This window comes from Protopterus annectens, chromosome 10.part0, assembly GCF_019279795.1.
Source record: "Protopterus annectens isolate FY-2018-M chromosome 10.part0, PAN1.0, whole genome shotgun sequence".
NCBI classification, from domain to species: Eukaryota; Metazoa; Chordata; order Ceratodontiformes; family Protopteridae; genus Protopterus; species Protopterus annectens.
This window is the reverse complement of record NC_056744.1, coordinates 1,831,861,201-1,831,874,089: the sequence shown is the minus strand read 5'-3', so window position 1 is coordinate 1,831,874,089 and position 12,889 is coordinate 1,831,861,201. Positions and strand designations below refer to the sequence as shown.

At 41.3% G+C, this 12,889-nt stretch overlaps 1 protein-coding gene across 1 annotated transcript in view; it reads right to left on the bottom strand.

The window, feature by feature from the left end:
- Nucleotides 1-12,889, bottom strand: part of QPRT (quinolinate phosphoribosyltransferase) — a 268,247-nt gene that overhangs the window by 145,420 nt on the left and 109,938 nt on the right. The gene's annotated exons all lie outside the window — the stretch shown is intronic.

Sequence of the window (12,889 nt, the reverse complement as noted above, 5' to 3'; positions counted from 1 at the left end):
AAATAGAGATAAAGCAACTGGAACTGGGATCTTTAGAAAGGGACGGAGCAAACTACATAGGAAAAATGGGCAACTTTACTAGAAGTAGTGCATGTAGTAACAGAGATAAAACAACTGGAACTGGGATCTTTAGAAAGGGAACGGCAAACTACATAGGAAAAATGGGCAACTTTACTAGAAGTAGTGCATGTAGTAACAGAGATAAAACAACTGGAACTGGGATCTTTAGAAAAGGGACGGAGCAGACTACATAGGAAAAATGGGCAACTTTACTAGAAGTAGTGCATGTAGTAACAGAGATAAAACAACTGGAACTGGGATCTTTAGAAAAGGGATGGAGCAGACTATATAGGAAAAATGGGCAACTTTACTAGAAGTAGTGCATGTAGTAACAGAGATAAAACAACTGGAACTGGGATCTTTAGAAAAGGGACGGAGCAAACTACATAGGAAAAATGGGCAACTTTACTAGAAGTAGTGTATGTAGTAACAAAGATAAAACAACTGAAAAGTACAGTTTTGTACCTACCATAAATGTAGATGTCTGATAGGAATGCATCTGCAGTCTTTACAAATGGGTTGTCCTGTCGTCAGGCAGCCCTTCGGTCGGCCGGATTCCAAAGTCTGGGTCTGGCCTCGGCTGGTGTCGCACTTCACCCGACATCATAGCTGCAGTTCTTCAGGTATAAAGGCATCAGCCGATGCCATTTTCCTCAGTGTTTCTTGCCCCAGATGCCAGGTGCCCTCTTGGAAGGCTAAATTTGGATAAATGCCAATGTTTCCAAATAGTAGAGAGCAAACACAAAAAATGAGCATGTATGTACATATATACAAACAAATACACCATAAAAGATCCCCCCCCAGCTAGCTATAAGATGGGTAAATACCCTAGGAGTACCACAGAGGGGAAGGCGGGTGGGTAATCCTGACTGCAGATGCATTCCTATCGGACATCTACATTTATGGTAGGTACAAAACTGTACTATGTCCTTCAAGGATGCATCTGCAGTCCTTACAAATGGGTAGAATACCATAGCCAAACTAGGGGAGGAGGAAAAAAAAGAGAGATTATGCTGTAGTTAGGATCCCTTGCAAAACAGCAGTGGCAAAACCTGCTCGGGATCTAGAGTATAAAGGTAAATTATAATGCTTGGCAAATGTATGCACGGAGGTCCAAGTAGCAGCCTCTATAATGTCCTTGGTAGCCACTCCTCGTAAGAAAGCTGTGGTAGTGGCTGTAGCCCTTGTAGAGTGAGGCCTGATGTTCTCTGGAGTTTTCTTTCCATGATAGGAGTAACAAAATCTAATGCAATTTCCTATCCACTTGGAGATTGTCTGTTTTGAAATTGCTTTTCCTTCCCTTTCTGTTGCATATGCTACCAGTAGCTGGTCAGTTTTTCTATTGCCCTTGGTCCTGTCCAGGTAGTAGCGTAACTGTCTATGTACATCCAAGGTATGCAACAGTCTTTCTCCCTGTTCTGTGGGTTGGGGAAGAAAGTAGGTAGGTGGATAGCCTGATTTAAAGACACTCTGGATACCACCTTAGGCATAAATGTAGGATTTGTTCTCATGGACACTCTATCTTGATGGAAGATCAGGAAGGGTTGCACTGCCATTAATGCCTGTAGTTCAGATACCCTTCTTGCTGAAGTGATTGCCAGCAGGAAAGCAGTCTTCCATGATAAGTATTGTAAGTCTGCTGTTGCTGCTGGTTCGAAAGGAGGAAGTGTCAATTTTCTAGCACAAAGTTCAAGTCCCATGCTGGCAATGGTGGTTTCCTAGGAGGTTTTACATTTTTAATTCCTCTCAGAAACTGCCTGAGCAGAGGATGTGAGAAGACAGGAGGATCCACTCTGTATTCTGCTGAAATAGCTGATGCATGTATCTTGATGGAAGAATAGGACAGGCCTGTGTGGAAGAGCTCTGCCAAGTATTCCAGGATGTTGGCTATGTTTACCAGTGACACATCTTCTCCTTTGCAGTACTCCAAATGAGATATCTTTTCCATTTTGCTGCATAATTTTTTCTTGTTGAGGGTCTGTGAGCCTCAAGGATAATGTCTTTAACCCTTTGGGATAAATTTGGGTTAATTGATCTTATGTAATGTTCCAGGCAGTCAGCTGCAGAGTTTTCAGGTTTGGATACAGGATGTTGTAGTTGTTCTGTGTTAACAGCAATGGAACCAGGGGTAGTGTCCATATTTGTTCCCGAGACATGCTCCTTAGTAATGGGTACCAATGTTGCCTTGGCCAGTCTGGAGCTATCAGAATGATCCTTGGACGGTCCTCTTTGATCTTCAAAAGCACCTTGTGCATCAAAGGAAGTGGTGGGAATGCATATGCTGTCAGGTTTTTCCAACTGAAAGATAGGGAGTCCACCTTCCAAGCAAGTGGGTGGTACGTCCTTGTGCAGAATTTCTTTAGCTGGTGATTGCGTGGGGATGCAAATAAGTCTATTTCTGGGAGTCCCCATTTTCTTGTAATGGCTTTGAAGATGTCCGGATGCAGCATCCATTCGTGGGCATCCGTGGTAGTCCTGCTTAATATGTCTGCTAGAATATTTTCTTTTCCCGGTACAAAAATTGCTTGTAACTGAATGTTGTAGCTCAGAGCCACATTCCATAGGTCCAGTGCCATCCGGCATAGAGGGTATGAATGTGTGCCTCCCTGTTTGTTGATGTACCACATAACTGTGGTGTTGTCTGTCCTTATCATCAATTGACCTTCTCGGAGAAATGGTCTGAATGTCTGGATTGCCATTTTTACTGCCAGCATTTCCTTTAGATTTATGTGCAGGTGCAGCTGATCTTGAGTCCATAAGCCTTGTATGCACTTGTCCAGCATGTGGGCCCCCCAACCGAGGTCTGAGGCGTCCGTCGTGATGGTTTGGCTTGGTTGAATGCTGTAGAAGGGCAATCCTGTGTTTGATTGACAGGCCTGAGCCCACCATAGGAACTCTTGCTTCAGGCATGGTATTATTGGAATTTTGGTTTCTAGGCTGTGCTTGTGTTGAGACCATAAATTCTTTAGGTACCACTGTAGCTTTCTCATATGTAGTCTGGCATGAGGGACCAGTATTATGCAGGATGCCATGAAGCCCAGGGCTTGCAGTACTTTTCTTGCTGTTAGATGGTTCTGCTTTGTTAATGCCAAGAAGTAGAGAGGTAGTTGCTCTTGCTTTTCTACAGTTAGGAATGCCATTTGCTTTGATGTGTCCAGCTCTGCACCCAAAAAGGTTATTCTTTGGGATGGTATCAGCCTTGACTTTTTTATATTGACTGTATATCCCAGGGCTTGTAGCAGGTAAATGACTCTTTGTAAGTCTTCTGTGAGCTTGTTTTTGTTGTCCGCTTGTATCAGGCAGTCGTCCAGGTAGGGGTAAATTTGGATTCCCTGAAGCCTGCAATGAGCAATTACTGATGCCAGGCATTTCGTGAACACTCTGGGTGCAGTAGATAAGCCAAAGGGCAATGCTGAGAATTGATAATGCTCTGATCCTGCAAGAAATCTGAGGTATCTTCTGCAACTTGGTCGTATGGGGACGTGCAGGTATGCCTCCTTGAGATCTAGAGTCACCAGCCAAGACTCCTTGCCCAACATGGGAAGAAGCTGCTGTAGAGTCAGCATTTTGAATTTTGGAACAATGAGGAATGTGTTTAATGCGGACAGGTCGAGAATAGGCCTCCATTTGCTCTCTTTTCTTGGTACCAGGAAGAGTCTGGAGTAAAATCCCTTTCCTTGTTCCATAGATGGTACCTTTTCCACAGCTCTCATCCTTAATAGTTGAGAGATTTGTTTTAGAGCTTCTGCCTTTTGAGTTGGTGGTAGGTTTAGCATTCCTCTCTTTCCTGGTAGAGTATGGAAATGAAACCTGTAACCTTGGTCTATAGTTTGCAAAATCCACTTGTCCCTTGTGATGTAATGCAAGTTTTTTGAAAATAAAGCTAGCTTTCCGCCTAAGGGTGCTTCTAGTTGTTCCCTGGTAGGCGGTGCCAGAGCCAAGTCACTGTGATTGTCCTGTTGCAGTGGTGGTGGCTGCGTCTGTGCCTCGCTGGTTGTTACCCTGCCATTGGCGTCCCCTGTAGGCACCCCTGGATTGGTTTCTGCCTCTTGAACGCCTATTCCTGCCTCTCTGTGCTTTAGAGGAGTCTGGAAAGGACCAGTTTTTGGAGGGCCAATTCCTGCTAAACCTTGGAGGTTGGACCTGTAAGAAATCTTTCACTGTTTGTACAGATTTTGCCTTCTCTTCCATCTTCTTCAGTACCTGTTGTGCAGGAGAACCAAATAAATTGGCCTTGTCCATGGGAGCATCTAATAGTTTTGATTTGACATGGTCCGGTAAGGCCTGCTCTTTCAACCATGCATGCCTTCTGATAACTGTGCCAGTCATGGCTGATCTAAAGGAAGCCTCCAGTGCATCATAGCCGCATTTTAAAGAATGGTTACTAACTTGCTGAATGTTATGTACCATTTCCTGAACATACTTCTTATCAAAAGGTTCATCAGAGGACAGTTTTAGTTAACTGGTCTAGCATAAATTCTTGATATTGGATCATATGAAATTGACAGTTCAAGGCCCTAGCTGACAGAGTAGCAGAAGTGTAAACCTTTTACCCCATCTCTAATGACCTGGATTCCCTTTCAGAGGGAGGGATTTTTAGCAGAGGTAGTTGCTACAGCCTTAGGCCCCTGGGAGATAGTCTCGGGATCTGCAAAAGGAGCCTTGTATAGATGGTGATGTGTGTCCGGGACCCTGTAGAACCTATCGGGCTTAGCAGGGGCCGGAGGTAATGAATCAGGAGCAGTACAAGCATCATTAAATGCATCATCTACAACAGAAAGAACTGGAGGAATAGCTAAAGGCCTATGTTGTGGTAAATGCAAAAAGGTTCTAAGCCTTTTCCTGGAGTCTGAGAAATCTTGGCCCTGCCACTGAAATTGTTCCCTCATAGCATGCAAGGTTTCCCCAAAGGAAAATTCCTCAGGTGGAGAGGCAGAAGGAATGGACTCTTCAGCATCAGAGTCTTCGTAAGGGGAATAAGAAGCCTCTGGAGGGTCTGTATTATCTGAATCATCAGAAGAATCATCTGTGGACACTGGCTCAGGGGGCTCTGCTCTAGGCCTCTTCTCTGGAGGTGGATGAGAGGCCCTGTCTGGATGAGGTTGGGATCCCCGGATTAAAGAAATGAGATCCTCTGCCAGAGAAAGCATTTGGGAACTGGAGCTGGGCCTGTGAGAGGGGGTCTTAACAGGCACAGTTTTTGTAGCTTTAGCTGCTTTAGCCCTGGCAAAGGCCTTAATGGACATGGCTGCAGGAGGCCTAGCAGCTCCACGTGCAGGGGTTGAAATATCCAAGGGAATAGTGTCAGATAATTCCTGAGAAACCGCAACTGCAGGTTGGATTTCAGAAGCCGATTCCACCAGGTTAGAAGAGGCCTCGGTAGAAGGCATGTTTTCGGCTGAAGGAAGAACCGCTTGCTCAGTTTCAGCCGAAACCGAGACACTCGTGGTTGGCTTAACCGCGGTTTCGGCCGAAACCGCGGACCGCGAGTGTCAGTCCTTTTCCTTGCATTTTTTGGATATTTGTGAAGTCGGAGGATCCCACGGCATAATATAAGCAAAATCAGAGCCGAAAAACTGCTCAGCAAATTCCGACCAACGTCTAAGCGTCCGTCGGTTAAAAGAAGCACAGGCTAGACAAGCTGCTACGTCGTGGTCTGGGCCTAAACAAGGTAAGCAGTAAGAGTGGAAATCTTTATGAGGTATTTGTTTCCCACAAGTTAAACAGTTATTCACTTTTTCTGACATCGGCTGAGGCAAGAAAGAGTCCCCAACGGGGTACTTAGCTTTTTAGAAGTCTTCAAAGTAGTATTCGGTAGTAGTAATCTCTGGTTCTGACCGACCGGCACTTGCGAACAGCTTCTGCTTCGGGCGCCACGCGGCAAGAAAGACTGAGGAAAATGGCGTCAGCTGATGCCTTTATACCCGAAGAACTGCAGCTATGACGTCGGGTGAAGTGCGACACCAGCCGAGGCCAGACCCAGACTTTGGAATCCGGCCGACCGAAGGGCTGCCTGACGACAGGACAACCCATTTGTAAGGACTGCAGATGCATCCTTGAAGGACATCTGGGATCTTTAGAAAAGGGACGGAGCAAACTACATAGGAAAAATGGGCAACTTTACTAGAAGTAGTGCATGTAGTAACAGAGATAAAACAATAGGAACTGGGATCTTTAGAAAAGGGACGGAGCAAACTACATAGGAAAAATGGGCAACTTTACTAGAAGTAGTGCATGTCATAACAGAGATAAAACAACTGGAACTGGGATCTTTAGAAAAGGGACGGAGCAGACTACATAGGAAAAATGGGCAACTTTACTAGAAGTAGTGCATGTAGTAACAGAGATAAAACAAATGGAACTAGGATATTTAGAAAAGGGATGGACCAAACTATATAGGAAAAATGGGCAACTTTACTAGAAGTAGTGCATGTAGTAACAGAGATAAAACAAATGGAACTGGGATATTTAGAAAAGGGATGGACCAAACTATATAGGAAAAATGGGCAACTTTACTAGAAGTAGTGTATGTAGTAACAGAGAAAAAACAACTGGAACTGGGGTCTTTAGAAAAGGGACAGAGCGAACTACATAGGAAAAATGGGCAACTTTACTAGAAGTAGTGCATGTAGTAACAGAGATAAAACAACTGGAACTGGGATCTTTAGAAAAGGGACGGAGCAGACTACATAGGAAAAATGGGCAACTTTACTAGAAGTAGTGCATGTAGTAACAGAGATAAAACAAATGGAACTGGGATATTTAGAAAAGGGACGGACCAAACTATATAGGAAAAATGGGCAACTTTACTAGAAGTAGTGCATGTAGTAACATAGATAAAGCAACTGGAACTGGGATCTTTAGAAAGGGAACGGCAAACTACATAGGAAAAATGGGCAACTTTACTAGAAGTAGTGAATATAGTAACAGAGATAAAACAACTGAAACTGGGGTCTTTAGAAAAGGGACGGAGCGAACTACATAGGAAAAATGGGCAACTTTACTAGAAGTAGTGCATGTTGTAACAGAGATAAAGCAACTGGAACTGGGATCTTTAGAAAGGGAACGGAGCGAACTACATAGGAAAAATGGGCAACTTTACTAGAAGTAGTGTATGTAGTAACAGAGAAAAAACAACTGGAACTGGGGTCTTTAGAGAAGGGACGGAGCAAACTACATAGGAAAAATGGACAACTTTACTAGAAGTAGTGCATGTAGTAACACAGATAAAACAACTGGAACTGGGATCTTTAGAAAAGGGATGGAGCAAACTACATAGGAAAAATGGGCAACTTTACTAGAAGTAGTGCATGTAGTAACAGAGATAAAACAACAGGAACTGGGATCTTTAGAAAAGGGATGGACCAAACTACATAGGAAAACTGGGCAACTTTACTAGAAGAAGTGCATGTTGTAACAGAGATAAAGCAACTGGAACTGGGATCTTTAGAAAGGGAACGGAGCGAACTACATAGGAAAAATGGGCAACTTTACTAGAAGTAGTGTATGTAGTAACAGAGAAAAAACAACTGGAACTGGGGTCTTTAGAAAAGGGACGGAGCAAACTACATAGGAAAAATGGACAACTTTACTAGAAGTAGTGCATGTCATAACAGAGATAAAACAACTGGAACTGGGATCTTTAGAAAAGGGACGGAGCAGACTACATAGGAAAAATGGGCAACATTACTAGAAGTAGTGCATGTAGTAACAGAGATAAAACAAATGGAACTGGGATATTTAGAAAAGGGACGGACCAAACTATATAGGAAAAATGGGCAACTTTACTAGAAGTAGTGCATGTAGTAACAGAGATAAAACAACTGGAACTGGGATATTTAGAAAAGGGAAGGAGTAAACTACATAGGAAAAATGGGCAACTTTACTAGAAGTGTATGTAGTAACAGAGAAAAAACAACTGGAACTGGGGTCTTTAGAAAAGGGACGGAGCGAACTACATAGGAAAAATGGGCAACTTTACTAGAAGTAGTGCATGTAGTAACAGACATAAAACAACTGGAACTGGGATCTTTAGAAAGGGAACGGCAAACTACATAGGAAAAATGGGCAACTTTACTAGAAGTAGTGCATGTAGTAACAGAAATAAAACAACTGGAACTGGGATCTTTAGAAAAGGGAAGGAGTAAACTACATAGGAAAAATGGGCAACTTTACTAGAAGTAGTGCATGTAGTAACAGAGATAAAACAACTGGAACTGGGATCTTTAGAAAAGGGACGGAGCAAACTACATAGGATAAATGGGCAACTTTACTAGAAGTAGTGCATGTAGTAACAGAGATAAAGTGACTGGAACTGGGATCTTTAGAAAAGGGACGGACCAAACTACATAGGAAAAATGGGCAAGTTTACTAGAAGTAGTGCATGTAGTAACAGAGATAAAACAACTGGAACTGGGATATTTAGAAAAGGGACCGACCAAACTACATAGGAAAAATGGGCAACTTTACTAGAAGTAGTGCATGTAGTAACAGAGATAAAACAACAGGAACTGGGATCTTTAGAAAGGGAACGGCAAACTACATAGGAAAAATGGGCAACTTTACTAGAAGTAGTGCATGTAGTAACAGAGATAAAACAACTGGAACTGGGATCTTTAGAAAAGGGACGGAGTGAACTACATAGGAAAAATGGGCAACTTTACTAGAAGTAGTGCATGTTGTAACAGAGATAAAACAACTGTAACTGGGATCTTTAGAAAAGGGACGGAGCAGACTACATAGGAAAAATGGGCAACTTTACTAGAAGTAGTGCATGTAGTAACAGAGATAAAACAACTGGAACTGGGATCTTTAGAAAAGGGAACCGCAAACTACATAGGAAAAATGGACAACTTTACTAGAAGTAGTGTATGTAGTAACAGAGAAAAAACAAGTGGAACTGGGGTCTTTAGAAAAGGGACGGAGCGAACTACATAGGAAAAATGGGCAACTTTACTAGAAGTAGTGCATGTAGTAACAGAAATAAAACAACTGGAACTGGGATCTTTAGAAAAGGGAAGGAGTAAACTACATAGGAAAAATGGGCAACTTTACTAGAAGTAGTGCATGTAGTAACAGAGATAAAACAACTGGAACTGGGAACTTTAGAAAAGGGACGGCGCAAACTACATAGGGAAAATGGGCAACTTTACTAGAAGTAGTGCATGTAGTAACAGAGATAAAGCAACTGGAACTGGGATCTTTAGAAAAGGGACGGACCAAACTACATAGGAAAAATGGGCAAGTTTACTAGAAGTAGTGCATGTAGTAACAGAGATAAAACAACTGGAACTGGGATCTTTAGAAAAGGGACGGAGCAGACTACATAGGAAAAATGGGCAACTTTACTAGAAGTAGTGCATGTAGTAACAGAGATAAAGCAACAGGAACTGGGATCTTTAGAAAAGGGACGGACCAAACTATATAGGAAAAATGGGCAACTTTACTAGAAGTAGTGCATGTAGTAACATAGATAAAGCAACTGGAACTGGGATCTTTAGAAAGGGAACGGCAAACTACATAGGAAAAATGGGCAACTTTACTAGAAGTAGTGTATGTAGTAACAGAGAAAAAACAACTGGAACTGGGGTCTTTAGAAAAGGGACGGAGTGAACTACATAGGAAAAATGGGCAACTTTACTAGAAGTAGTGCATGTAGTAACAGAGATAAAACAACTGGAATTGGGATGTTTAGAAAAGGGAAGGTGCAAACTACATAGGAAAAATGTGCAACTTTACTAGAAGTAGTGCATGTTGTAACAGAGATAAAACAACTGGAACTGGGATCTTTAGAAAAGGGACGGAGCAGACTACATAGGAAAAATGGGCAACCTTACTAGAAGTAGTGCATGTAGTAACAGAGATAAAACAAATGGAACTGGGATATTTAGAAAAGGGATGGACCAAACTATATAGGAAAAATGGGCAACTTTACTAGAAGTAGTGCATGTAGTAACATAGATAAAGCAACTGGAACTGGGATCTTTAGAAAGGGAACGGCAAACTACATAGGAAAAATGGGCAACTTTACTAGAAGTAGTGTATGTAGTAACAGAGAAAAAACAACTGGAACTGGGGTCTTTAGAAAAGGGACGGAGCAAACTACATAGGAAAAATGGGCAACTTTACTAGAAGTAGTGCATGTTGTAACAGAGATAAAACAACTGGAACTGGGATATTTAGAAAAGGGACGGAGCAAACTATATAGGAAAAATGGGCAACTTTACTAGAAGTAGTGCATGTAGTAACAGAGATAAAGCAACTGGAACTGGGATCTTTAGAAAGGGAATGGCAAACTACATAGGAAAAATGGGCAACTTTACTAGAAGTAGTGTATGTAGTAACAGAGAAAAAACAACTGGAACTGGGGTCTTTAGAAAAGGGACGGAGTGAACTACATAGGAAAAATGGGCAACTTTACTAGAAGTAGTGCATGTAGTAACAGAGATAAAACAACTGGAACTGGGATCTTTAGAAAAGGGACGGAGCAGACTACATAGGAAAAATGGGCAACTTTACTAGAAGTAGTGCATGTAGTAACAGAGATAAAACAATAGGAACTGGGATCTTTAGAAAAGGGAGCAAACTACATAGGAAAAATGGGCAACTTTACTAGAAGTAGTGCATGTAGTAACAGAGATAAAACAACTGGAACTGGGATCTTTAGAAAAGGGACGGAGCAGACTACATAGGAAAAATGGGCAACTTTACTAGAAGTAGTGCATGTAGTAACAGAGATAAAACAACTGGAACTGGGATCTTTAGAAAAGGGACGGAGCAGACTACATAGGAAAAATGGGCAACTTTACTAGAAGTAGTGCATGTAGTAACAGAGATAAAACAAATGGAACTGGGATATTTAGAAAAGGGATGGACCAAACTATATAGGAAAAATTGGCAACTTTACTAGAAGAAGTGCATGTAGTAACAGAGATAAAACAACTGGAACTGGAATCTTTAGAAAAGGGACGGAGCAAACTACATAGGAAAAATGGGCAACTTTACTAGAAGTAGTGCATATAGTAACAGAGATAAAACAACTGGAACTGGGATCTTTAGAAAAGGGACGGAGAAAACTACATAGGAAAAATGGGCAACTTTACTAGAAGTAGTGCATGTAGTAACAGAGATAAAACAATAGGAACTGGGATCTTTAGAAAAGGAACAGAGCAAACTACATAGGAAAAAATGGGCTACTTTACTAGAAGTAGTGCATGTAGTAACAGAGATAAAACAACTGGAACTGGGATCTTTAGAAAAGGGACGGAGCAAACTACATAGGAAAAATGGGCAACTTTACTAGAAGTAGTGCATGCAGTAACAGAGAAAAAACAACTGGAACTGGGGTCTTTAGAAAAGGGACAGAGCGAACTACATAGGAAAAATGGGCAACTTTACTAGAAGTAGTGCATGTAGTAACAGAGATAAAACAACTGGAACTGGGATCTTTAGAAAAGGGACGGAGCAGACTACATAGGAAAAATGGGCAACTTTACTAGAAGTAGTGCATGTAGTAACAGAGATAAAACAACTGGAACTGGGATCTTTAGAAAAGGGACGGAGCAGACTACATAGGAAAAATGGGCAACTTTACCCGAAGTAGTGCATGTAGTAACAGAGATAAAACAACTGGAACTGGGATCTTTAGAAAGGGAACGTTATCTACATAGGAAAAATGGGTAACTTTACTAGAAGTAGTGCATGTAGTAACAGAGATAAAACAACTGGAACTGGGATCTTTAGAAAAGGAACAGAGCAAACTACATAGGAAAAAATGGGCTACTTTACTAGAAGTAGTGCATGTAGTAACAGAGATAAAACAACTGGAACTGGGATCTTTAGAAAAGGGACGGAGCAGACTACATAGGAAAAATGGGCAACTTTACCCGAAGTAGTGCATGTAGTAACAGAGATAAAACAACTGGAACTGGGATCTTTAGAAAGGGAACGTTATCTACATAGGAAAAATGGGTAACTTTACTAGAAGTAGTGCATGTAGTAACAGAGATAAAACAACTGGAACTGGGATCTTTAGAAAAGGAACAGAGCAAACTACATAGGAAAAAATGGGCTACTTTACTAGAAGTAGTGCATGTAGTAACAGAGATAAAGCAACTGGAACTGGGATCTTTAGAAAGGGAACGGCAAACTACATAGGAAAAATGGGCAACTTTACTAGAAGTAGTGCATGTAGTAACAGAGATAAAACAACTGGAACTGGGATGTTTAGAAAAGGGACGGAGCGAACTACATAGGAAAAATGGGCAACTTTACTAGAAGTAGTGCATGTAGTAACAGAGATAAAACAACTGGAACTGTGATCTTTAGAAAAGGGACGGAGCAAACTACATAGGAAAAATGGGAATTGTGGGAACAATATATACAATGGAGGGATGAGGTTTAAAAGAACGCAGGACATAAATGAGTTATGTAATGTTTGACTGAAAAAGATTGAGTAGAGTATAAGTGATGTATAATGTTTCAACTGCAAGTGTGTCAGTATGGTTTGTGATGTAACATGCTTGCAACTAGGATTGTGTCGGTGTGGTTTATTTTCAGTTATATAAGTGTAAGATTGCCTGTGTCATAAATGATTGTTTAATAAAGATAGTTCTTGTTAGAAAGGCAGAAATTGATATATAGCAATATATGTGAAGTATAATGTTTGTTAATATTAATTTTTTATTATAGTTTGATTACTTTTTTATAAATGTAAATGTGCCTGTGTCACTAGTGATAATTCAGTAAAGGTGTTTAAAAAATATTTTCAATACTTCCATCCATTAATGCCCATCTAAAATGTACAGCATTACATATGGTCAAAGTTTTA